The sequence below is a fragment of the Pleurodeles waltl genome, chromosome 11 (assembly GCF_031143425.1).
Source record: "Pleurodeles waltl isolate 20211129_DDA chromosome 11, aPleWal1.hap1.20221129, whole genome shotgun sequence".
NCBI lineage: Eukaryota > Metazoa > Chordata > Amphibia > Caudata > Salamandridae > Pleurodeles > Pleurodeles waltl.
This window is the reverse complement of record NC_090450.1, coordinates 73,210,872-73,237,814: the sequence shown is the minus strand read 5'-3', so window position 1 is coordinate 73,237,814 and position 26,943 is coordinate 73,210,872.

The window sequence follows — 26,943 nt, the reverse complement described above, 5'->3', positions numbered from 1 at the left end:
ATTGAAGAGGAAGGTACTCCTTATTTCCCTAGACACACACCTGAATGGGCCACTGGTCTCCTCCAGGGGCAGAAGGGTTCTGTCATGTTAAATTTCCCTAAAAATAGGGCACTGTGGGATAGTTTGCAATAAGATAAACAGGATGTACTGCAAAAGAGGAAATGTTTACCCCTTGGAACACCATGTCCATTGGCTAGGGGTGTTTAGGGGTGAACGTCACCCATTGGCTAGTGAATCCCACAAAAGTGGCACCTCATCCCACATCATCAGAACACTGTATGAACCTTCCGGAAAAATAGAAGAGGGCTGGATCTGATGTTTGTGAACTATATGGAGACCTGAGGGGCTCAATCTGCTCCCACATGTGCCATGGATTGAGAAGGGGACTCTAATGAACAGCTCTCTGGCATCTTGTGTGGATACAGGGACACACCATGCTGTAATTCATGCTTTTCCTGGAGTGCACAGCTGACCAGTAGCAGCTGGACATGGAATGTACCTTACTGTCTGCCCCTGCTGGAGTGCTGTCCTGAGAGCCTCGGAGGAGACCAAAAGTAATTGCTCTAGAAATATAGAAATGTTGAGACATGGAAAATATTTGACCTTCCAGAACTTCAGCAGGATCTTGTGGCAAAGCTAATCAATATTGAGAGGGCTCTTTAATACAGTTTTCATACTTTCCCCACCAAAGAATGTTTAGCTCCAAAAAAGAGACTGGGCCTGAAAGTAGAGATATTGATCAGGAAAAGGCACACAAAACTATCTGAATTGTAAAATTTTGCAGGCATGAAATTCGAATTTGCCCACTCTGAGTTGTTCCCATTAAAAGTAACTGCTTCACCCTCCTCCTATAGTGGGGACCCCAACAGAGCTCCCTTTGTCCAATGTAGCGCTTTAATGTGTGGTACCTAATGGATCAAGAATGTGATGATTTTGGGGAGAAGGAACTTCAGGACTTCTTTGAAAGCAACTGTGTGCTCGGTGTCCTCTGCTGGGACAAACCTATTACTCAATGGATATGCGTAAAGAAAGGAGTTGAGCCAGCTGGCGCAGGTGACGGAGTTTGAGGCCCACATTATTGCCTCTGGCAGGCTCGTAGTCAGGCCTCGTCCCCAGGAGCTGCTGAGTGCCAACAGGAGCTGACAAGATCCAAGTTGCGACAGGTCTCCTGGAAGAGGCGAAACAGTGCTGGAGAGCATCAACCCAATGGGTTTATGAATATGGGGTTAAGACTGCTAAACTGCTCTATTGGCTGGTGACTTCTGATGCGTCCAACAAGCAAGTACTGACTATCCGGGACTCTTCTGGCACCCTCTGTGATGATTTGCTGCAATCGTGTAGGTCTTTGTGACTTACTATCAAAGCCTTTGTACAAAACTCCCCTCTTCTCCACAAGAGGTTAAGTCCCCACGGATTCAGGATATCCTTTTGCCCTCCATTCCCAAGTCATTGGCTCAGGATCTCGACCAGCCTTTTACAGCAGAAGAGATAGGCCTTGCTCTGTCCGAGCTCCAATCGGACAAGACCTCTGGCCCTGATTGGTTCCACACTGAGTTTTTTAAATGTTACCAAAGTCATCTGATACTCCACCTGCAGGCCCTCTATGTTGAACCGTTGAAAAACGGCTCTTTTCCCCCTGGCTTAGATAATGCCACCATCATGGTTATAAGAAAGGCAGACCAACCTCCGGACTGCTGCTCTTCATACAGACCGACCTGCCGCATCCATGTCAACATCAAGATATTTGCAAAGGTCCTTGCGAATAGATTGAGTCAAGCATTGCATTATTTGATCCATCCGGACCAATGTGGCTTTATGCCTGGCTGGAGCACCCGTCATTGCATATGGAGAGTGCAATTGGCCTTCTCTCTTAATCAAGCTGCTTGGGAGGCTCCTTGTTCCTCCTCCTCATTGATTTGCAGAAGGCATGCAACATGGTTTTAAGGACATTTCTGGAGGCCATAGTGAAGCAGGCTGGCTTTGGGACCTCCTTCTGTAGACTTAAGGGTTTCCTATACAATGCCCCTACTGCCCAGGTTCATGCAAATGGAGTCCTCTCATAACCCACTTGATCCTCAGGGGCATTCATCAGGGATGCATCTATCCCCTTTGTTGTTTGCTCTTGCAATAGATCCCCTGGAGCATCTGTGTAGATGCGATGCTCGGGTTCGGGGATAGCAGTAGGAGAAAGGCATTGAAGCCGCAGCACTCTCTATGTGGATGATGTTCTGCTGTTTCTCAGAGACCCTCAGTCTTTAGGCCCCGAATGCCTTGAAATCCTCCTTCTGTATCAGGATGCTTTTGGACTGCAGATTAATATGTGCAAGTCACTACTAGTACTAGTTGCTGGAGAGGCGGATGGCCATATCTGGTGCCCCACGGTACCAATATTGCATTTCTCTTTTAAATATCTTGGAATTTACATTTCTTGTCTCCCAGACCTGGCATAGTGGACATAGATTTATGGAAGTGGAGTCATCCTCTACTTAATCCAATGGGGCACATTTCCCTATTTAAAATGATGTGTCTTCCTCGCTAGCTCTATATTTTGCAAACTTAATCATCTGATCCACAGAAATGGTTCACTTACATTGAGAATGACTGCCTTCTTTTGGATGGGGGAAAGCACTGCGTGGTCTTCACCTCTGAGAGAAAGTTCCCATTTGATGGGCCCTTTGCATGATGAATATTTACAGGTACTACCTTGCTGCACATCTGGTTCCGATTACAGAGAATTGGGATGACCCCGCATATCGTGTTCAACTAAATATCATAGGCCTCAATGGTCTTCTTGGTCTGCTTTATGATAACAAGATCTCACCTGCACTTCCCACCTGTACTCAAGTGACGTTGATCTACTGGAGAGCGGCCTTGCTTTATAGTCACTGGGATCTTCACTTTCCTGGGATGCCGCCACTGTGGCAGGCTACTTGGCTTCAGCTGGTGTCGGGTATTCAGGGGTTTATCCAGTGGGCCCGAATGGGGATTACTTACATGAAGGATATTCGCTGACGGGGGAAACTGGAGGTCATTTCAGGAGCAGAGGGACCAGTACTGCCACTCCCACACACAGTTTTTTTGTTACCTTCAACCGTGTTATGCCCGCCTGGTCTACATCTCAGTAGCTACTCAAATGAAGACGAAAGTGGGCAAGGAAGGCATTTTCATCCTCTACCGCTGCCTGATGGTCAATGCAGATGACTGCTTCCTCACAGGTGGGAGGACTGGGTGGATGGATTAGATGATGATGACTGGAGGGAGGCGTGCTTGGCTCCAAGAGAGGTGGTGATCTCCTTGCAACTTCAGATGATTCAAATCATCTACCTTCATGCAACATATCTGGCCCTCCAAAGAATGCAGAGAATGGGTCTTTCTGCCCAAGCTACATGTGGGAGATGTGCTTTCCTTGCCGCTGACTTTTTCCAAATGGTTTGGTCTTGCACAGCTTTGACTGACTTTTGGGGTGGGGTAGGTCGGGAGAGCTTTGGGGTGCTAGACTGCCATGTTGATTTGGGTCCTCAGATGGCCCTATTGGGTCTATTGGAGGAAGCTGGGTGGCCAAAATCCTAAAGAACTTTCATAGACGTGGCCTCTTTGGTGTCCAAACAGGACATCACCCATGCCTGGAAGTAGCCAGAAACCCCTTTGTTGTCTGTCTGCAGAGACTGGTGTGCATGCCAGGAGAAACCGATTTATGAAGCTGGAGGCTGCCCCCAGAAACATAATAGGGTTTGGGGTGGGTCGTGGGCATATCATGGATTACTGATGTGAAACTATTATTATTTACAGCTGTCGATAATCTGTTCTGTGATCCGGCAAAAGATGGGCAGATGTTACTTCATTGTCGGTGGATGCCATTGATACATGTTTATAAATAATACAATTTGTTTATTACAAAACAAAAAGTAACTGCTTCAGCAGGGCCTCGGCCAATGGGTATCCAATCTCAAGTGGACTTCATTGGATACATCCTTCAACCTTGCCACAATGGACTATTTAGTTTCCATTTCAGAGACCTAGTCACCAGGTTGACCTGCTTGGTGTAGCCAACCTCTACCTATGTCCCAGTCAACTGTGAACAGTGACTTCTGATTAGCACTTTACTTTTTCAAGGCACTTGTTTCTCTAAATGTTTAAACATTCAGATCTCCAGTTCTCATTATCAAATTTCTATCATTTTTCTGTCACTGCTGTAATTACATTTTGGCTACCATCACACCATGTAATTTTGGTATCACAGGATAGGCACTATGGCCCTCATTATGACATTGGTGGTAAATGCAAACTTACCGCCGCACTGGCGAATATCCGTTCACCATATTACGACACACACAACAATCTGACAGAATACAGCCACATACACAAATCCGCCAGACCAAAGGTCAGTGATAAACTGGTGGTCCCAAAACCCACACCGTTACACCAACAGAACAAAGCCCATCACATTATGACCCACGAATCACCACGGTGGACATTCAATGGCGGTAAACCATTGGCGGTACTTACCACTGCGCTCACAGTGGACACCCACATACAAAACAACACTACATTGGCCAATTCAAACAATCCGCAACTGACACCCATATACACACCACACACACACACACACACCACTATAAGACACACACCCACATTACCCACAACCCTTTACCAACAACTACTGCCACTATGAGACAGAAGAAGAGCACAGAGACAACTAGACACACACACCACTCACACCAACACCCCCTCACGCACTCCACATCACACACCCCAACACATTACCCAACACACCCTCACCAACACACATCACACACCACCCATGGCACCACAAGATCACCCCCGTTTCACTGAGGAGGAGTCATGGGTCATGGTGGAGGAAATCGTTAGGGTAGAGCCACAGATCTTTGAAGCACAGGTGCAGCAGATATCAATAGCAAGGAAGATGGAGCTATGGCATAGAATCGTGGACAGGGTCAACGCCGTCGGACAGCATCCAAGAACAAGGGAGGACATCAGGAAGAGGTGGAACGACCTATGGGGGAAGGTGCGTTCTTTGCAGCAAGACCCCAGCTTGCCATACAGAGGACTGGTGGTGGACCCCCACCTTCTCCCCACAACTCACAGCATGGGAGGAGCACGTCTTGGCATAACTGCATCCTGAGGGACTCGCCGGGGTTGGTGGAGGACTGGACACTGGTGAGTCTTCTCTAAACAATGAACACCCCCATACCGGCAAGCCATCACACACCCTCACCCTCACTCCCATCACTCCACCATATCCCACACACTCCACCATCACATCTCACTAATCCCAATGCTAGGCCCTGCATGCTGTACCGATGCATGGACACCCCTCCCAGCCATGCGTGGACACTCATCACTAAAGCATGCACAGCATGGGGAAACTAACATAACCACTATAAACCAACATACACAAGCAAAAGCTGGCAGGGGAACAACCACCATAGAGGGGGAGCTACAGAAGTACAAATGTCAGACACCTGAAGAATAATATATCATTTACATCCCCACAGGTACCCCAGCCAATGTCACTGGAGAGGAGGTGCCACCACTATCCAGTCCCCTAACAGAAGAGGCCCACAGTGATGACAGTAACTCTGGACTTCAGGATCTTGACGAAATACCTGGCCCATCAGGGACCATTGGACAGCTGGTCACCCAAGCCCACTCACAGATGACCACAGCGCCTCCCCCATCAGGAACCAATACCACAGCACCCACCCAGCGAACTCACACCTCTGTCCCCAGGACGCGTCAATCAGCAGTGTGCCCACCTGTACAGGGACTCCAGGCCAGACCTCGCACACAAGAAAATCAGGGACCTGGGGTCAGTGGCAGTGGGCACACCGTTCAGGGGACAGAGGCACAGGCCAACAGGGAAACTGGGAGGACTGCTGTGCACCAGGGGGAGGACAGGAGCAGGGAACCGACTCTCCAGGAGGCACTCTCCGAGATCCCGGGAGCCTACCAACATTACTAGGACACGATAGGCCAGATCCTAGACCACATGCAGGAGAACAGGCGGCTGCAGGAGGGACAGTATCAGGGGATCAGGGAGGAATTGCAGGCCATTAACAACACCCTGATCTCCATAACAGGGGTGCTGGCAGACATGGCCAACATCATGAGGGATGCAATAGCACACCAGCGGGCCCCTGCCACCAGCCAGTCATCTGAACGGCTCTGCACTTCCACTGCTGCTATTGGCCAGGAGGCCCCACCACAGGACCAACAGGCCACCAGCACCACTCCCCCTGCAGAAGGTGAACCACCCCGCAAACATTCCCTTCGAACCAGACAGAAGCCAGAGACACTTGCCAAGACCACCGCCAGGTAATGAGACTCTCCAGATTGCCCCCCTTGTTTCCCACTCAGTCACCTTGTCCACCTTGAACTGCCATTGTACTCCTTCCTGTGTTCCCATGGACAATGCACCTGTGCTATAAACAGACCGGAACAATACCCTGGACTTCCCTCCATCATCACCCCATTCCATTGCACCTTCCCCTCTATATATCAGCACAATAATAAACACCCTTGGATAAAACACAACTACTAGTATTCCATGTATTGCAAATTTGTATTGATTGAAACAGATACAACCATTGCAAATGAATTGTAAGTAGTATAGGCATAGAATTAATGACCTGTAGCTGGCTGTTGTGATCACACTAGGAGAATGTTTTCATATCACCAACACCTGCAAAATGAATATCCATAGGTAACAGTAAGTAGGGGAAATAAGTGGGTAATGCCAGCATGCCAATGCCACACAGAATACACGAATAGTCATAGAAATGTGAAATTGCACCGCTCACCTGTGTGTCATTGGAAGTACTGAGGTATTACTGATGTTCTGTTGTCCACATCCTTATCCTCTGCCTCCTCATCCTCCTCATTCTCACTATCCTCAGGGTCCACTGCTGCCACAGGGGCATCTCCAGTCTCCCCCTCCTGCAAAAAAGCTATGGCGTCTGAGGGCCAGGTTGTGCAACATGCAGCATGTCACTACTATCGGCAGACCTTCTTGGGTGAGTAGCACAGGGATCCACCTGTCAGATGGAGGCACCTGAACCTTGCCTTCAGGAGGCCAAATGTCCTTTCAATGATCCTTCTGGTTCGCCCATGTGCCTCATTATAAAGTTCTTCTGCCCTTGTCCTGACATTCCTCACAGGGGTCAGCAGCCATGATAGGTTTTGGTAACCAGAGTCACCTGCAAATATTTAGGGACAACATTTAGCCACACACTATCCTATATGCCCAACACCATAGGCATACACCAACACATACTGGGTGGGAACCAGGGCTCACCTATTAGCCACACCCTGTGCCTCTGTAGTTGGGACATCACATTTGTGATGCTGTTATTCCTCAAGACAAAGGCATCATGCACCGACCCTGGATACTTAGCATTGATGTGGGAGATGTGCTGGCCCGCCAGGCACACCACCTGCACATTCATGGCGTGGAAACTCTTACAATTCCTGAACACCTGTTCATTCTGACAGGGGAGTACAAATGCAAAATGTGTTCCATCAATCGCCCCAATTATATTGGGGATATGTCCCATTGCATATAACCCAGCCTTCCCAGTGGCCAAATCTTCAACCTGTGGGAAAGCAATGTAGCTGCACATATGTTTTATCAGGGCAGACAAGACTCTTGCTAGCACGATTGAGAACATTGGCTGTGACATTCCTGCTGCCAAGCCCAGTGTCACTTGGAAAGAACCAGTTGCCAGGAAATGAAGCACTGATAGAACCTGCAGAAGAGGGGTGATCCCAGTGGGCTGACCGATAGATGATATCAGGTCAGGTTCCAATTGGGCACACAGTTCTGTGATTGTAGCCCTGTCCAGTCTATAGGTGAGTATTATGTGCCTGTCCTCCAGTGTAGCCAAGTCCACCAGGGGTCTGTACACGGGGGTATGTCTCCATCTCCTATTCATCTGCAGCAGTAGGTATCTAAGGGACACAAGAGTGCGTAGGCTGTCACAAACTGAACAATAGAGCCACAATAGCAGTCCACATCGTGCAAACATGTTTTGGGACAGTGTAATATATAAAGTATGTGCCTATTTATCCTGTGATGCAGCAATTACTGATAGGCCTTTTCACCCTCGCTGAAATGGTGACCGCCTGTCCTGTATGGGAGGACAGGTGGAAGTGAGGTAATGCTGCCGACGTGCGCTGTGGTGGTAGGCAGCAGTGAATCGCTGTGCAATTCCTCATTGGATAATATTGGGCCTTATGGGTTACAGTGGCCAATGGGGATCTACGCCGGCAGTGAAGGTATGCACTGCCACGGACGTGACCGCCATTTTCTATCTGATTCCTCACTTGTTTCCTGACCATCCATAGGAGAGGACCTGCACAGCATGTGCTGCTGTGGCCTGTGTCTGGAACCTACCATGGCCTGTGTGACTGGGGAAAGGGCCCCAGCCTTCACTTCTGAGGAGTTGGAGTGACTGGTGGATGGGGTCTTACCCCAGTACGGACTGCTGTATGGGCCTCCAGACCAACAGGTGAGTACACTGTGGGCACAATGCATGTGGCATGAATGCATGGAGTTGTGTGTGAAGACATCGTGTAAGGGGTTGGGTGGATGTCCTCTTGGCGGTGTACATGTGGTGCGCTGGGCTATGTGTGTGCCAATTGTGATGCAAACGGGTATGGTGGGATATTTGTGTGACAGGCTGGACTGTTTGTCTAATGGTGTTCTCCTGTCTGTATTGCCTCTGCAGGTCAGCGCCCATCAAAAGAAGGGCATATGGCATGCCATCACCAAGGAGGTGCGGACCCTGGGGGTCTATGGAAGGCAGAGCACCCACTGTTGGAAACGGTGGGAGGACCTGAGACGCTGGGCACGGAAGACTGCGGAGGCCCAGCTGGGGATGGCCTCCCAATGAGGAAGGGGTGCCTGTTGGACCCTGACCCCCCTGATGGCCCGCATACTGGTAGTTGCCTACCCTGAGCTGGATAGGCGCTTGAGGGCATCACAGCAACCACAAGGGGGTGAGTACAGAGGCTATCATTACAACTTACTGCTGGTGGGGTGGTATCCGGGTGGTGGTTGTGTGTCCTTGGGTGCCCCTAGGCCAGGCCAGACATAGCAGCATAGGTCCTCTGGTGGCTAAGGGTTTCAATGGAAAATACTGCTTACCTAGCTTGTTAGTATTCACTTTTGGGCAGGGCTGCATGGGTCCCAGGTGGGCTGCAGTTGGCAGTGTATGCTCCTCCTCATTCCTTGGTGACTAGCCATTTGTCTGGTAGTGCAATGCATAGTGCTAAGGCCTGTTCCCCGTGTGTGAGGATGCTGTGTAAGCCAACGGTGGTGTTGGTGCAGTCACTGACCCTGTTTATCCTTTGTCTCTCCTCCCTTTCTTGTTTTGTCATTAGCATCATCTGGCAGAGGAGCAGAGGCACGGGTGATAGAGGGAGCTGCATCCCACAGGACCCTGGAGGCAGAGTCCACTGACACTGAGGGAACCAGTCGGATGGTGGGCGAGGGGAGCACCACGGCGGAGACTGGAGGGGACAACACAGACTCTGATACCTCCTCTGATGGGAGCTCCCTGGTGGTGGTGGAAACCTCTGTGACCACCCCAGCTGCAGGTACAGCCACCACCCCCGTACCAGCACTGCCCTCCCAGTAGCCCCTCAGCGAGTTGGTCGTGCCCGATCACCCAGGAGGGTGGGCATCTCCTGCGCCCCAGGCACCTCAGGCCCTGTCCCAGTGAGCCCTGAGTGAGGAGGCTATTGACCTACTGCGATCCATCTCTGTAGGGCAATCAACCAGTGTGAATGCCATCCAGGGGCTGGCATCCCAGATGCAGCAATGCAATGCATTCCTGAAGGGCATTCACAGTGGATTGGCAACCCAACACAGATCGATACAGGCTCTGGCCTCCTCTCTGATGGCAGCCATTGTTCCTGTTTCAGCCGTCCCCCCTCCAACTTCCACTTCCCTGTCCCATTCTCCTCAACCCCAACCCATCCCAAGCACACATACAGACGAGCATACACACAAGACAACATCCAACAGTGGCACAGGCAAACACAAGCACCACACTTCATCCAACCTGCACTCACACAAACACCATTCAGTTGCAGACACGACAACATCCACTGTCTCCACTGTCTCCCCCTCCTCCTCCTCCTCCACCTCCCACACAGTTACGTCCACACTCACACCTGCATGCACTACTTCAATATCCACTACCAGCATCATCACCACACCAATCAGAACACACACCTCACTGGCAGACACCTCACACAACATCCATGCACGCATCCCCTGTGTCCTCTCCCACCGTGTCTGTTCCACCCCAAAGGACACAAACACAAGCACTCAGACACCCAACAGCCATTCACTTCACAACAGCATACAGCCCATGCACCTGCACCCAAATCCAGCAGACATACACCTCCCACGACCACTCCCTCATCCTCCACTTCCATTACTCCTCCCTCTTCCTGCCCCAATGTACCTAAAAAGCTTTTCCTTTCCACAATTGACCTCTTCCCTACACCTTCCCCTTGTCCTGAACGTATGGGCAGGGTAGCAAGGACCCAGCCCTGCACCTCAGCCAAACAGACCACAGAGACAGTGGCAGCACCACCTACTCATGGTGGTAGGGATACCAGACCGAAAATACTGAAGGGGAACGAGGCAGCATAACCTGGGATGATAGGGAAGAATACGGCACCAGCTGGGAAGAAGGGGAAAGAGCCTGCACCATCTGTGAAGAAGTGGAAAGAGCCTGCACCAGCCGTGAAGAAGGGGAAGGAGCCTGCACCAGCTGGGAAGAAGGGGAGGGAGCCTGCACCAGCTGGGAAGAAGGGGAAGGAGCCTGCACCACCAGGCAGAGGGGGCAAGAGCCCATCCACCCCTGCCAGGAAGGGTAAGGGATCCCCAAATCATGACCAGGAGGAGAAGAGGCACTCTACTCCAGTGGAAGCTGTCAGCCAAATACCGCCACCACCAGCAGCTGTCACCGGGCCCCCACCACCAGCCGTGGTTGTGCTGCCATCATAGAGTGCAGGGGCTGTCCAGGAGCCTCCCCCAACCAACACAACGGTGCAGCCATCACAGAGTGCAGGGACTGACCAGAACCCTCCCACAACCACCCCCACAGTGCAGCCATCACAGAGTGTAGGGGCTGACTAGGAGCCTCCCCCAACCACCACCACAGTGCAGCCATCACTGCCGATGGACGCGATGTAGTCCACCCTTCAGGGGTTACTGTGCGGGCTGCCCCCTCCAAAACCAATGAGCTAGTCACCCACTCCAGAGACTGGCCTTGAAATACCTAGGACAAAGCAATGGCATGTTCCCCCCTCCAGAACCAGTGGGGAAGACACCCACTTGCGAGACTGTGGACTTGCACTCTCCAGGGCAAAGCACAGGGCATGTACCCCCCTCCAGAACCAGTGGGCATGTCACCCACTTGAGAGACTGTGGCCTTGCACTCCCCAGGACAAAGCACCGGGCATGTTGCCCCCCCCCAGAACCAGTGGGCAAGTCACCCACTTGAGAGACTGTGGCCTAGCACTCCCCAGGAAAAAACAAATAGGCATGTTGCCCCCTCCAGAACCAGTGGGGAAGACACCCACTTGAGAGACTGTGGCCTTGCACTCCCCAGGACAAAGCACAGGGCATGTTGCCGTTCCAGAACCAGTGGGCTTGTTCCCACATCCGGCTGAGGTGTCCCCCCCACCAAGGTGCCTGCCTGTTTGACAACTGATGCCTCTGCAGCATTCTATCTGGATTTGGACAGGATTAGAGTTGGACCTTTGACTGCACCCTGTGGCCCTGTGGGCCCTTTGAACTATGAACTGGGCAGTGTTCCTTTTTTATACAAGTGTACATATCTTTTTCAAGGCCAAATCGAATTATTGATTTATTTGTTGAACTAATTACAATCACTTTCATCAATTCCTGTTGTCCTTCCATTATTCTGCAGATTTTGGGGGTCAAATTGTTTTTGTAATGCAGCTGGTTGTGTGTATGGTGTGTGTGAGGATGGTGTGTGTCATGTGTGTGTGTGTCACTCTTGTTTTCCTCCCACCCTCCCTTGTGTGCTAGGCGGCTGTACTCACCGCCGTCGTCTTCGTCGGCGTTGGTGTTCCAGGTGGAGCATAACGTAGAAGATCATCGGGAAAACTTGCAGTTCGGGTTCCATGGTTCCCTGTGTCTCCAATGGTGAATCCATTGTCTTTTGTGCTATGTTTCTGCCAGGCTTTTGATGCCGTTGATACTGCCCCGGAAAAGGTGGCGGTTTCCTATGTCAAAATATGGTGGGTGGTACTTTATCTTCCGCCTGGCTGTAGGAGGCTACCGTTGTAGTGACTGTTGTTTTCGCCCTGGCGGTCAGTGTGGTACATTGGCTGTCTATGGGTGATATCACTGCCATTACCGCCTGTAGCCATTATTACCTCCACTTTATCATCCACCGCCAGGGTCATAATGAGGGTCTATATTTGCTTTCACCCTATTTGTCTAGTTGTTCATTCTCAGTATATTGGTGTGCTTGGTTTTTATCCCCCACCTCCATCAGTTGGGTTTTGCTAAAGGCTCAGTCCTAGTAATTCTACATTACTACCTATTTCCTCCTCCCATCACCAACTTATCATTCCCCTTCAGATTTCTTGTCATTTCCAAGGTGATGACACCACATCTTTATCACTTTTCCACACATTTATTCCCCACATAAAAATGCAGATCTCTACTTTGCCTTACAGCCATCCATCACTGGATGGACATCAGATCAATTCTGCTCAAGTCACTAAAAACAGAAATAATGTACTTGTTTCTTCCAACCACCTGAACATTTCGCCCTTCTCCCTAAAAATCCTACCTGCTACAGCTTTAGCCAGAAACCTTAGAATACACATTCACACATAAGTGAGGCTTCGCCAATTGAAAACATTCAGAAAATCTGTTCATACTTCTCATTCTACACAGTCAAGTCACCAATGTCCTCATTTGTCCTTAGTAAACGTGATTATTACAATAGGCTTCTTGTGCGACACCCTAAACGTTATCACCCCATTAGATAAAATGATCAACTTTGTTGCAAAGGCCCTCTACTACCTTCCATCTACACCCCTACTTCCGACTACTGTTATTGATCCTGGTGTTGAAAGCCCAAAATTACCTCTCCTCAATACTGAAAAATATGTCCCAGCTCAAAAGCTAAGGGATATAGCCAATGATAATTTGAACATACATTAATTTGTTATTAAAATATTACAGCATTAATTCACTATGACACAGACACAGTGTGGTAAGGCAATTAAAACATAAGATAATAAGCCCTCTTCTGTACATAACAAGATTCGGATCCCAGAGACTCAGTAAAAAATATTGGCAATGCCCCATGCTGACTTAATAGGACGCTTGACTTAACAGTGCAGCCTATTTCAGAATGGTAACTACACAAAGGCACATATTAACCAAGCCACATAATTAAAACAAATAGCTCCGAGAATTTAACTCCTATAAATAACATTTGCTATTTACATTCAAATTGCTACTGTTCCAGGCACAGATACTCGGGATTTACATATTTTCTCTCATAAATGCGGCTCTTATCTCTTAGCCAGTTGTGCAAATCCATTGTCATAGTAAGAAATTATACCATATTTCACTTATTTCGTTTATAGGAAGGAAATAGAGCACTGCCCCCACATATGAATATGTATCTTGTACAATGCAGCATTTAAAGAAAATGGAAGCAATCTGCATTACAAATTGGCAGGCCACCCTCAACCCAAAACACTGTTTCATGCATGGAATGGCTATATAAAGCAACTTAGCACAGTGGTGTCACACTTTATGGCTTATTGTATTCGGATGTGGCAGAAACAATTTACAAGTAGAAACAGTGTTTCTTTCAATGGAGCAAACAGTATGGCGCATGCCATCTAAAAGTACATATTAAACCGATGCGTCTTGAAGAATGGAGGCATGTTTTAAACCACTAACAATGTGCATACTGTGCTGCAATGTGGAATAAGGAAACAGCGCACCCCCTGAGAAGTGGAAAACAAAAAAGAGACTCGTTGCATAAAAAGGACAGAAGAATACAGTGTAGGAACCTTCTCAAGTGTCCTCTTTGCCAAAAAAGGCTGCTGATAAATTGAGAATTAAAAATGAATTTTCTAAATTACTAGCAATCTTATAATCGCTTTGCCAAAGAAAGCTCCATGCGGCCAGCTTCCATTATTTTTACGCACTAAGGCCAATATTTACTAACACTGTGTGCCGGATTTGGGTCACTAAGAAGACCCAAACAGTCACGGCTACTGCCATGAAGGGGTGGGGGAGTGGGGGCAGGGCGCAGAGCAGGGGTTGCGGGTGTGAGTCTGGCTGGGGGACAGTGAAAAAATAAAAATAATAAACTTACCTGCCCCTTCTTGATCTCCCGCTCCAGCCACCTCTCATCGTCTTCCCTCCCCAACCAATCCCGACGCTTCTTTCATATTGTTGCACAGCATGAAAGAAGTGCCACAATTGGCCTGAATAGGCAGAAATGCCGCTCAGGGAGGGAGTGGGGCACTGCGCTTGTTCTCCACCAGGGTGGAGAGTTTCTAAGTGCGCATGTTAGTTTGGCCAGCCTTGGCCGGCCGGCCAAACTGACTTGCACACTTAGAAGCTCACCACTACTTCTCCTCCACTTGTTTATGTGGAGGAGGAAGGCCCCGCCCTACGAAAGCGGAATAATAAAAGGATAATAAAATACTTTTGTTATTTCTTTATTTTTCTGCTTTCAGCAGCGGGGCGACGTTCCTCCGCCAAAGAGGAGGGGCCGTCCCTGGACACAAACCCTGCCTACATTGTTGAGCGGGGAATTCCTTTCCAAAGCAAATTTTTATTTACATTGAAAAGTTGACTAAAAGGCTGCAAAGTAGCACTATTCACAATATGTCTTCAATCGGGCATACGACGGGTGGTACACTGGCGTTCGCCGCAACCACCAATGGGCTTCAATGCAAATGCCTTTCTACAACAAAGTGTAAATAGGGGTTTATGCCAAAAAATTACGCGACCTCAAAGCAGGTGTAAAAGTGGAACAGCTTTTAAACGTCTCCATTTTTCCAGCTTTGCATGTGTGTTTGTTGCACTGTACAGCACAAAACAAAGCGGGACAAGTGTTAAAGCATAGTTTATGTACTGGAAGGGTCTCCTTCTAGTACCAAAGTATACTTCACAGCCAGGACTCACTCGTGCACTGTAGCACTGTTTGTCTCTCACACGTTGCACAACGAATCACAGCAACATTCTGCATTGGGCCAAAACAACGTAAATTTGCTTCAAGGGTCTGATTTCTAAAAAACATGCTAGATCGTCTCCCAAATATTTCTTGCACGGCTGAAACTTTACTCATTTTGAAAACTTGCAAGGCCTGAACTGATTATGCATGCAAACCTGAGGGAGGTTCAGGTCTCCATGCGCATGTTGGAAAAAGTTTCAACTTTGCCTATGCTGCGGTGTTTCTGCATACCCAACTGTGCATGAATGCACATGGTGGGATGCCATCACATTTGTGAAATAGGGTTATTTCTTTCTTTTCCTCCATAGGGAATATTTTTGTCCCCATGATGAATTCCTCACGATACAAATGAAATAATTTTAGGGATAAGACTTGCATTTGCCCTTGAAACAAATGCACATCTGGCCATTTTCAGGGTGGGAATGGGTCTGAATTATTTTCTAAATAACCAACATTTAAGATGTTGTGGGTACTCACAAATGTTCCAGGGCTTCCCATGAATGCCCATTGAATAACGTGAGTGTAGAATTTATGTAATTTCAGTATTACTCCATTGTAGTGTAATATTTCATGTAACTAAAAGAATGTATGAGTATAAAGTCACCTGCTGTGAATACCTTGCACTCAGAAATCAAACCCTTTGCCCAAATTGCTTTTCAAATGGTCACAAATGGTTTGATTCACAAAGCTCTACTCAGAAACTTGGAAATATATGGCTATATTTCCCACTACATTCTGAGCCTGATTCACAAGTTAAACTTACATTTTAGTGCATGTTTACGATGGTTTGCAATTCACAAAGCAATGTTACGAGTGGTACCTTTATAACCACAGAGCCTTTCCTGTCAATCTCAGTTCCCTGCATTGTTTTGGTAGCTTCCCTTACACTTCTGTGTGTGTCCCTCTCCTGAAGCATACCTCTTTTACCTTTGACAATGCTGTAGCTTTCCACTCCTGACATCAGGGTACCAATTACCACTCATGGGAGTGAATGTTCTGCTACTTTGACTCATTGTCTCCGAAGACAGCTCATGCTCTTCCCCTTGATCCCCTAAACTTCCTCGCCCTATGTCTCCCCTCTCACTATCCTTTTGAGTCTACATCACCAAGTACTGAGACTATTTTACTCGTTCTCTCCCTATTCCTCTGCTGGTCTTTCCATCTCTCTCTGTTTCCTTCACACACCACCTGTTTTTCTTAAACTACGATTACCCTCCCCATACTCTTTACTTTCCTCGCTACTTAGAGAAAAAAAGTAAGAACACAGTATATACTTTAGATCCATTCACATCAAAGCCAGTGCCATAGGACCCAAGCATCTGGGGTGAGGGAGCTACTCATATGACCTTATGAGAGTGTACATAATTTGCATATTGTTTTTTGTGGTGCTCCAGGAAGGGTGGGGCACCATAAATACATGTCATTGTGCTTCTGAAATGTGCCAGGGGTGCAGCAACCCTCAAAGAAACCTTTACTTTAAAACATCGTCTGGAACCCTGGGTCTTCCTGGTGTTATATTTGTGATTATGGGAGATGTTTCTCAGGTTTACAGGCCTTTCTGGATTGAGGTTTTTAGTTTTACGTCTTCAGGATGTCTTTGGTATTGGGACTGCTTGGCGGCATGTTTAAAAATGTAAAAAAAATGTATGCATGTAGTACTTTGAATTATGCAATTCTAACTGAAAGTCAGTGCATTTGCTAATGAATGTCATGTTATCTGGTGTAGTGCATATATGTGTTGGAATTGTATGATTAGTGTGTAGGGCTTGATGGGTTGCAGTCTGTTAGAAGGTGTCACCATAAGTATTTCTTCTTGATAACTTGTATATATTTATGAATGACTGCAAAGTAACAGTAAAAGTACTGGCCAGACAATGGTTTAATGAGAATTTTTTGAAGAGTGCCCAAGGGCTTTTGAATTAGACCACATCAGTTCCTGTGAGAAAGCCTTGGACTGTTTTGCCTCACTGGACAGGTAATCACCTGGATGTTGTCCAGCTATACTTTCCTGTGCCTCTATGCCCTCCTTTTAAACAATTGTCCCCACCCCACTGTACCCCGCCTCTGCTATGGTGGTAGCCACTTTTGGCTTTACCAATGCCAGGTGTCATTTTAAAATCTGTTTGCAAAGTCAAAAGTATCAGTGACCATCCTAGTTAATCAATGTGAAAGGCAAAGTGTGGCAGGTTGACTTTGTCAATAGTTATTGTGAATTCTCATCTACCCCTAGAAGAAGAGCTGAAGTAGTTCGCCAGATATATATTTACAGGAGTACTCTTATTGGCCAATGTAAATTTAAACCCTATTTGGAAAATCTACATTAGACAATGGGGTGGAAATATAAATTAGCACATAGAACCTTTTTTTGTCCACAGAAAAATATTTTACTTTTAAAATATTCTATATCCCAGCACTATCTGAAAACCTGTGCATGCCTGGAGATCTTTTACACCTAATGAACCTTTTTTGGCAAGTAGTTGCCACTGTGTCTTGGTCCGCACTATGTAAATATTAACAATACATAAATAAAATAAATGGATTAAATAAATACACAACAGAAATGGAGTAAAAACTTCAATTGGAAATATTTATGCATAACCACAAGGTTGAGATTTTGTATTTATTTTCAGCCTTTTCAGCTGCCACCTCTGCTCTGTCAGAGCAAGAAAGCTTATGCGGGAGCAGAACGGAACCACATTCCACCTGCACTTTGAAACAGCTGTTGGATTGATACTATCACCAGCAGGCTGTAGCAAAATGAAGGGTTAGTGGCTGGGAGTGGGACAAAATGGAGTAGATCCTGTTGATAAAACAGCATACCATCAAATGAGGGCCTCTTCTAATACTGTGGAAGCCTTTAGTCACTCCTTTAGCACTTAAAGGGTTGGCCTACCTAGGTTAGAGTGGGCCACCCTGAAAGATCTATACCTGCTACTCCACTCCCGGGAGAGGGATTTAGTGTGACAATGGTAACAATATTTATCACTGAACATCTTACCAAGTTACACATTACACAGTTATACAGATTACAACATGAACCTTTTCATGTGAAATAACACACCTGCAGAAAGGTCTATCTTGCTTCTTTCTCTCTCACAAATGGCTTGGTTGACCTTACTTGAGACCTAAAGGCAGCATAAACATTAAAATGTTCTTTTAGTTTCATGCAAAGTAGTGTCCAAATCCACAATCCTCTTTTGGACAATGGTAATCTTTTCCAAGGCCAAACCACTGAGATCAAGGATTTTAACAAAATGTCTCTGCTATTCTCTTTTTCTCCGATAGTTGTCTTGTGTGGCAATGTCAAACTTTAATCACTTTAAATTGGTATTTTCTTATGCACTCCATGCTCTTGCCAACAATTACTTTCATATTCCCATATCCTTTCTTTCCTCCGAACTCTAAACTGGGCTTTAAGTCCATTAAAACTGCACACGCTTGTCATTGTGGTCCTATCAGAGAAAAAGCATCCATTAAATCCTCTCTAAACTCTTGATGAAACACTTATGCCCTCTTCTCTTCTGTTCATGCCGACTCTACTACCAGTCGCTTAAAATGTGTCAGGTAATTCAACATATCCTGGTTACCCTGTTTAAGATCCAGCAATTTATCATCCACTGACTGAATTACCTCATGACTGTAGGACTGAGTTGGACCATTGGTTTTTGGGCATGTGTGAGGAAGATTTTATTTATTTGGGGGTATTTGTTTACCTCCTTAGGTCTCACAGTTTATCAGGCACCGAGCTATGAAATGAATTAAAATCTCAAAAAGTGACTATTGTGAAGTTGGAACTATAATGTGTACCACACAATTCATACTGTAAAGGCATATGTATAAAAGGGAACAGAACTAATCCCAGAAGCCATACAATGGAAGCTATTCACAAAGTTATATTTACCAGTGAGCACATCTACACATGTCAGTTTACTCTTACACTCTCGAGTAACTTTACTACTCTTGTCTGTACACCATTTATGAGAGTAAAGTGGCCCAAAAGTGTAGACTAATATGTGTCCACCACATGAATTCAGGGGTTGGAGCCTAATTTATTAATGTCAAGTTACAACTTGTAACTTTATACACAGTCATGCAGAGTTCTCTGCCACTGGGGTTGAGCTTTCCCTATGATAAAGTATAAGGAAAAGTTCAAAAGTTTATTACATTTAAAAATAAATTACTAAACATATTTGTAATGTTAAAGATCAATGCATATGCATGTAAAATATGTATTTTAAATGTAAAATAAAATACAAAATGCTGCAGCATTATCAACCTAATTTTTAATTGAAGATTTAGTTATTTTTGTTATAATTGAATTTTCTTAAGATTTAAATTAAAAACATCCCACATAAAGTACCCCATTTATATATATTTACCATGTAGTGAAATATTTAGTTATATATAGAATTAATTTAAATTAATTTAATTACTTCTTAATAATTAAAGCTCAATAATATATATACTTAAAACTAGGTTAGATTAAATGAATTTATAATAAATAAATAAAAAATGAGTTAATTTTATTTTAACATTAGTTCCTATGGGGTACATTAATTTCTCGTGGAAGCTGTTGCAGTACTAGTGGTTGGTCATTGGTGGTGCTGAACTGACTCCAGCCCTGAACTGGAGAAGATGTACAGCAATTGTGTGTCTTTTCTAACTGGTGTAATTATAGAAGTGCAGTTTCTGAATAGCAATCAGCTTATTTTGTTGTGTTTGGGTCTATGTCCCACTCTAAATCAATCACAGGCACACCAATAACCCTCCGTAGACCTCCACAAACACACCACATTAGTCACAAATATGTCCTATTTTCCAGCCACTACTTAAAGTACTACAAAATGCACTTTGTGAGTAGGACCCACTGTAGGACCCATTAATATATTTTACCTTAAAACTGGCCATCCACCTTAGATGCTCATTCTCATTCAAGGAGCGTTTTGCAAGATTGATACTCAGATCCCATAAAAGCTGCCTTCTTATCCCCTACAGAACATCAATAAAAGTGTGCTGCTTGCCATAATCCACTGACATGGATAACTACAAACTTTATTGAAAATATTGGTAACACCACCATCTAGCTCGTGACTTTCTATTAAGATCTAAACCAGTGGTTCCCAACCTGTGGTCCAGCGACTCCTGGGGGTCCGCGAAGGCTCCTCATGGGTTCCGCAACTGCTTGGAAAATTAAAAAATATTAATGGATTAGGTCCCCAGCTTTCAGTACTGACTCAGTGGGGGGTCCCTAGATTCCAATAATGATTCAGCGGGGTCCCCGGGCTCCAGCACTGATAAAGAGGGGGGTCCACAGAAGTCAAAAGGTTGGAAACCACTGATCTAAACAATATTGTGAGTTATTATGTAAGAATATTTATTATGAATTTGGCTTTTAATACTATTTTCCCAATCATATTTAGAACTGAATCATGCTGGACTTATAGGCCCCAATTCACAAAGATAAACTTAGATCAAAAATCTAAGTTTAGACTTTTGGTCTACGTTTAGACTCTTGGTACCAAGTTAGACTGAGAGTAAAGTTAGATTTGTTGTCTAAACTTAGACTAAGGGTAAAGTTAGACTTTTTGCCTAAACTTAGACCAAAAGTCTAACTTTACTGTGGACATATGGGGCCCAATTCACAAAGAAAAACGTAGACCAAAAGTCCAAGTTTAAACCTAAAGTCTAACTTTACCCGTAGTAAAGTTAGACTTTTGGTCTAAGTTTGGATTTTTGGGCCCATATTTATACTTTTTTAGTGCCGCATTTACGTAGTTTTTTGACCCGAAATCAGCACAAACTTTTTTTTTGACGATTTTGCGTCACAAAACGACGCAAATGCGGTGCTAAAAAAGTATAAATATGGGCCTCAGTCTAAAGTTAGACTAAGAGTAAAGTTAGACTTTAGGTTTAAGTTTAGACTTTTGGTCTAAGTTTACCTTTGTGAATCAGGCCGATAGATTGCAATGTCATAATACAGATGAAGCTACCAACAACTAAGAAACGTAGGGACACGTCTAGTGCCTCACTAGAGCTTAATTCTTATGGTGTTTATTTTTTTACATTTCTAACTGAACGTATCCATATTTACGCTCTGCTAATTTTATCTGTTTTTATTTTGGGTTTTGTCAGAAAAAAGAGCTGTAACTAATAAGTGTTTATATATTTTTAAATAAATTAAACTCATACTTGAATGTCTCACAGATTTAAGTGTTATGATACCTATGGATGACAAATCAATAGTCATGAAAACAGGGCAATTATTATAAACCTTGTGCACCTCTTTAGTTGTTTAAACCTCATTAGGAAACTTTCAAACTTTAACTTCCTTACCTGTCAATCCACACAGTTATTGACCTGGTAGTCATGATTGACAGTTTTTAGATTCCCTGAAAAACAGCATTGTTTGCATTTTCATCCAAGTTTTAAAATATATACAGACAGGAAAACTTTTTTTGTGGCTGTACTTTTCTATAAAAATCAGTAAATTTGGAAAACTTGTAACCTTTTTCTTAATAGGTTGGATTTGTTTTTTTCACGGTTTAATTCAGTTTGCAAGACAATGCAACTGGGAATATGTTTTATAGTTTTAAAAGTATGGTTATGAGCAACCTAAAATCCTCAAAACATGTATAGATAAGAGATGCACAATATTGTTAGCGGTCATAGAGTGTGGTTCCAGTTTTCAAAACTACTTGCATGTTTAAGTTTGAATTACTTGCACAAATAACCTTCTTTCCATTCTCAAAAAACAGGTTTTTTATTCAGAAATGTTAATTTTGTAATCGGAAATAAAAGTACTCCTGCAAAAATGTTTGTGTGAGAAAGCCTACTAGCCTGAGCTGGGAGGACCCAAAAGTTCTATCAGTTTGTGAACACCAACAGACATGGGTATTCAAAAACTTATCGCAAAATTTATGACACCTTGAAGAAGATATGAGATTTACTCCTGCCACAGTCATGAGTAAATCCATTCGGATGAGGGAAGTTACATCACCAAAACTGAGGGGTGTCGTGGGTGGGGGGATAGAACTTCCCCATGAAGAGAAAAAATAGTTGGCAACAGCATTCACTACTCCTGCTGCCGATTTTCAGATTTTAAAATCTACTGTCTATTTCCACACATGGAAATTGAATCCACAAAAAATTTCCATGGACTATGATTAAGTATGGAAATCTGAGACTGTCTCAGCTGTTTATGCATAACCTGGCAATGTATTGTGAATTTCAACGCATCAGAAAACTGTAGTTGAGGATTATTTTGTAACACAGGCCATGCAATTCTAAGCCTTAGTTAAATAGGTACATTAGGTTTTTATGACATAACTAAGGTTTTGATCTACATCTAGGCACAGGTTGGCTAGAGTAGGTGGACAGGATTGTCTACCATGCTAAGGGGCTGATTTAAGAAAAGTTGTGCTGCACCCAGTGAAATGCCACTTTGCACCATGGTGCAGGGTAGGGGGCAATAGCGTCATTTATTTGACGCAATTGATGTACTCTGCAGTGGTAGCGCCAAAATGTTGGCGCTACTCCTGCAGAGTACATAGGAGCCCTTTGTATTCAATGGCATGCCCCCTTTTAATGCCTGCTCTGAGCAGGCGTTAAAAGTGCCGAAAACAAATGGCACAAAGCTTGAGCCATTTTTTTGACCCCCCCTAACAGGGGAATGCCCCCTTGCATACATTATGCCTATAAATATGGCAGGTGTAAAAAGCCACTTTAGCACCTACTTAGCATCAAAACAATTATGCTATGGCGGTGCTAAGTGGTGCAAGGGCCTCTTAAATCAGGCCCTAACACTGTTGATTCTAACAGTAGAAGAACAACTAATTAATCTACAAGTACATTTTGCCCAGGTCACATATTCCCATTTTATGTATAAGAAGAAGTGCTGCCACTGCAAGGTGCCTGAAAAAGTAGTCATTGGCTTGCCTGGCAGTACTGGCACCAGTTTAGCTCAGTCTGTAGAAGCTTGCCTGCTCCCTTCATTTGCTCACTGTGCACAGGATGAGCCAATGTGAGAAAGAGGCATGATGTTGCAGGATCTCAGAGCAAAAGTAAGAAACTCTGGCCAGTGCAGATGCCTGTTTATTATATTTGAATTTATTTTATTTTCATCAGGTAAATCTGTATATGAAACTGGTAACACCCAGCATGGTATAGCTCAGGCAAACAATTGCATATTGCATCTTACAGTCACTATTCGCAAATTAGGTTAAAGCAACAAAAGGTCCATTACCTGTACACCTTCAGAAACTGCCAGTGCACCCTAAAGCTTTGAAAAGTTACAGTAATTGCAGCCCACTTAGTTGTTGATGCAGGGGCCAGTCTAGGTCTGATCAGCCTCTTCCATTGTATCCTCTTCAGGTCCTTTGGCAGGTCCTGAAGAAAAACCTGATCCCTGGCCAGCAATACTATTTTGGATTAAACTGGTGGCCGGCCTTATTTGGTGGTTAACCACATATGGTCGAAGAGGGCCACATATATCCTTGGATCTCAGTCAGCTCAGCATCACCTCCCAATAACTGTCCAGTTGTTCTTGACAGTAAATTACTTAGTGTAGCAAATCATTTGTCACAGGACAGGGACCTCTCCCCCACTACATGGCACTCTTCGCTTAGCTCTAGCAGTACCATGGCTACTGGTATCCAGCTTGTGGCAGTGGTTTCTTTTACATATCCTAGGTGTACCAGAGGTTGCACTGCAGGGACAGTGAAGCCAGTAATTTCAGCTATCATTTTCAGCACTTGAAGCCTATAGATTGCCACCTCTAGGCATGCCCTCGCTAGGTGAAAGAAGTTAGTAATAGAGGTGCCACATCTAGAGCGCCTGGCCTCATCCCTAAGCCCCAGCTTTTACATGTGTGTGATATAATCTATGTAGAAAATTCACATGGATCAATGTAAATTTGAAGTTGGGTAATAAGTATCTTGTTCGGGAGAACACAATTTCCACTGAATGTCAGATTATGGTGAGTCCAAGTCCGCAGTCCGTTTTTACCATTTTGACTTAGTAGTCAGTGTATAGATAAGAGCAGTATTTTCAATCATAGCCGCAAACCCAGAGTGGGGGACTTTGGGGGAGAGAGCTAGGGAAGTTTGAGCTCATGGGCATATAAAAAATGTCAAGGTGACAAGGGGCATATGGTTCCCCATGCCCCAAATGCTTTCTAGAATGAAGAATTTGCTCCCCGGGTAAATGTCCATGTTTGTTGAACTGTAAATGCCTGAGATGTGTGCATACCTTTGGCTCACAGGTGAGTGGAGGCATGGAAATGTTTGTGGGATTCCTGGTGCATAAAGCCACTTTATTCATTCCTCAGCCTGGAATCTGCCTCAAGCCCAAACTGTACCACGCACCCTGTTTATTTCTTGCGAAGATCATCCAGTTTGATAACAAATATTCATCTTCAGGAGCTGTGGCTGAGCAAAATTAGTCTCTGCTGGTAAGTGTGGCTGAAACAAGGTAGGATGATACCAAGGGGCATATTTATAATCCCTAATGCCACCTTGCACCACTTTAGTGTCATTATTTTTTACATGAATGTGGCCCAACAAGGCCGAAATCCTCGCGCCATATTTTCAGAGTGGCATAATGCATGCATTGCGCCACTCTGTAACCCTTTGCACTACATTATGCCTGCGCCAGGCATAATGTATGCAAAGGGGGTGTTATGCCGTTAGGGGGGGGGGGCGAAAATCTGTGAGATTTCCTTGCATCATTTTGTACGGCACCTTTAACGCCTGCTCGGAGCAGGAGTTAAAAGGGGGCTTCCATTATCTAAAATAGGATCCTATGTACTCTGCAGGAGTAGCACCAATATTTTGGCGCCACTCCTGCAGAGTTCATCAATAGCGTCATGAAAAATTATGCTCTTGCCCCCTTCCCTTCGGCATGATGCACTGTATTTTAAATAGGTTGCACACATGGTGGCGGTAGGGCGTTGCTAAGGGGCACAGGGAAAGTGGAGCTGCACTCTGTGCAGCACCACTTTCTATAAATCTGCCCCCAACAGTGCACATCATACGCTTGCAGACATAAATTGTACAGTTCAAGTCTGGGTCATCACACTACTCTGCTCAAATGGTACTATCGCTCATTGAGGTCTGAGTAGTTTTCGAGCCCATTTTAATTGCAGCATGCAGGATCTCAATTTATTGACAAATACCCTAGTTAGAGGGATTGGTACATTGAGAAACAGGGATAAAAGAATGGGGCAAAACAATAATTTTCACCATTGCTCTCATGCCTATTTGGACAGTGGTAGTTTGATTCATGTGGATACCTGATCTTCAAGTTCAATAATAGCTGCACCATAGTTGTTTCATCATAAAGTTTCCACATCTCTACTCATCCGTATCCTAGGTATCTTACTGAGGATATGCACCACTAGAGAAGGTAGTTTACTGCTCACTCCTCAATGAGGGAATGACTTTGTTCAATTAATGATGTTACCAGATAGCCAACTGTACCTTATGAGTTCTGATAAGTTCTCTTATGAATCTTCTTAAGACAATTGAGAAATGTATCTTGAGACCTCTTTTGGACTGCCAAGGGCTCCATTGCCACATCAAACAAAATAGGAGATAGTGGGTAGCCCTGCCTGGTGCCCTGAGTAATCTAGAGAGGGGCAGAAATGGACCCATTCAGTCTGATACAAGCCACACACTGATGGTATAGGTGCTTCATCCACTCTACAAAGCCCAATACTGAAGCCTATGATGCAACACCCTGAAACATTATTGCCATTCTAGTGAATCAAGAGCTTTGTTGTTGTCTAGAAACATCGTCATGGAATATAATTCTGGATTTATCTGGTGCAGAACAAAAAGGATGATACAGAGGTTATGGGAGGTTTTGGGAAGTTGACCACCCAGGGATGAAGCAAGACTAGCCCTAGTGAATTAGTTATGAAGCAATGGAATTATCCTATTAGCCAGCACCTTGGCTCAAATTCTATTGTCTAGTTTAGCAAGAGAGCTTGAGAACTATCACAGCTCTCAGGAAGTTTATCAGGATTCAAAACATGATTATTACTGTCTCAACCAGCATTAAGGGGAGAGCACCTGTAACCTTAGGCTTCTCATTCTTCTCATGCATCGCCAGGGGTCTGGGAGCCAGCTGCTTAGCTAATTATTTGTAAAAAAGCACACTTCATCCTTCAGCTCCAGTGGATCTGCCGAAGGGAAGTCTATGAATCACCTACACCATATCTTCCACTGGTAGTCCTGTGCATAGGTATTTATAGCATTTCTCATCCAGCCACACTAGCCCCACTGTGCCCAAGAATGAGGTGATGTCAGTATGAGCAGAATCTGGCCTGAACTGGGGGGGTCTGCGTAGAAGTCAGAAACTAACTGAAGAATCTCCTCAGCCTTCCTCAATGGTATAACCTGCTTTCTGGTGCATTTCAATAATGTGGTAGCCGGCTCAAGGGCGGCGAAGCACGCATGCCAGTGTCCTATCCGGTCTATTTCCCACCCCACATCACTTAGCTATAGCATTCCTGCATAAGTAGCTAACCTCTGTCTCTGCTGTCTCTTTATGTTACTCAAGTTTAGCATTATTCTTAGATAGTATTGTAGCATCTTTTAGAGTAAAATAGTCTTGCTCAAGTGCATGAATAGCCTGCATTAAGCCAGAAAAGAGGGGCCTTGAT